We start from the raw sequence: 1694 nt of genomic DNA on the forward strand, positions 1-1694 counted from the left end.
ATCACTACTTTTAGCGTGTATAGAGCCAGCATATCTCCACATGTAAATGGGTGAATTAAGGGTTTATTTCAACCAAACCAGAGTGGTGATTGTTGGAACAGTGGAAAGATGAACCAAGACGGCTTTTGGTAGTTTTATTTAGTTTCTGTCCACTTTGAATGAAGTGTGTTTTACGATGATAAAAGTCCTGATTATTTACATGGAGTCTGGTGGGTTTGGTGATGGTGATTTCGGGGCTGTTTCATGTTAAACTAAAAGGATCTAACTCTTTAACTAAAAGGTCTATCTCTGTTGGGATCCATCCCATAATGTTGTCAGACACTTAGAATAATAATCTGAGAAGCATGCATTGACCAAGTCGTCCTGCAGACTTTACCTTATATTTCTGGATTAATGAGTCAAATTTAAAATCTAAATGAAGTGTCCGTCTGTCAGCTTTCTGTTTAGACAATAATTCACAAACTCAGCCCAGAGCTGCGTTCAGTGCTCAACCAGAGTTCACGTACGTTTATTAAACATCTGTGAAATTAAACAGGAGACTCCTGGGATGACGAGATTTTCTTTACATTTTGTTACAGCTGTTTCTGAAGTGGTGTCAGTTGAGAGTACAGATACCTGTACACACAGTCTCTCAAATCAAACGCACCTTCCCGCCAAAACCCATCCTGAAACCCCCTTAAAATACAGAGAACAAAGTCTTCGCCTGCTGGGAAGAGAGGAACTAAACGTTCAGCTACGTACGTCACCGCGGCATGGGCTCACATGTACATATCGTCTATTTACAGATGCATGATGGGAGGTTTGTAGAGGACATAAAAAGTTCTTATAAAACAGAATGTGGCGTTCGATACTGTTGGCGGCAAAATACTGACGGACGCACTGCAGGTGGTCAAATAATTCACATTAAAACGAACATATTGCACCGAAAACAAAGTACCAGGGATGCACCGAATCCAGTCTTCAGCTTCAGATTGGGCTGAATATTGGGCTTTTTGACGGGGTTCTGGTTTCTGCTGAACCGTAGAATTTTTTCCCAGTGAACCGAACCCTACGCTTGCACTACTTGCGCTACGCTGGTCGCCGTAATGACGGCGCCGTTGATTACAGGAAGGTGTTTACGTAGGTGGAGCGTTCAATGCAGTAGGCTGTGAGGAAGTGGAAATGGAACTGGTGAGCAGAAAAAGTGTAGTTTGGCAGAACTTTCAGTCAAAAGAAGGCCATTCAAGTCCAGCTACATGTTAAATCTGCAATGCTGATTAGTCTGGTGGTGGCGAGGACCCTAAACTATACACAACATCACCACTGTTACATCATCTGGTAGGAAACATCTGGAAGAATACGAGTTGTGATGAAGGAATCTACAGACAGCAGCCAGAATGCAGCAACTTCAGGTACGGCAAAGGAAGGACAGTCACAGTCAGGGTTCAAAATTAACTTTTTGGTCCACCAGCCAAATGGCTAGTCAATGTTCACATTTCACCAGCCACTCAATAGAGTACCATTGTTTTTTTGGCTGGTGAGAGTAGCAAATCTACCAGCCACTTGCCTATTTTACCAGCATTTCGCTGGTAGATGGTGCTAATTTGGAACCCTGGTCACAGCTAAAAACTGGTGTTAACCAGACAGAGCCTCTCCGGGGTTGTCAGCTGTCCTCTCTACAGAGGGAGCGGCCGGCTGCTGCTCGTTAGCTAACG

The sequence above is a fragment of the Sander lucioperca genome, unplaced genomic scaffold (genome assembly GCF_008315115.2).
Source record: "Sander lucioperca isolate FBNREF2018 unplaced genomic scaffold, SLUC_FBN_1.2 Unpl_146, whole genome shotgun sequence".
In the NCBI taxonomy this organism is placed as follows: domain Eukaryota; kingdom Metazoa; phylum Chordata; class Actinopteri; order Perciformes; family Percidae; genus Sander; species Sander lucioperca.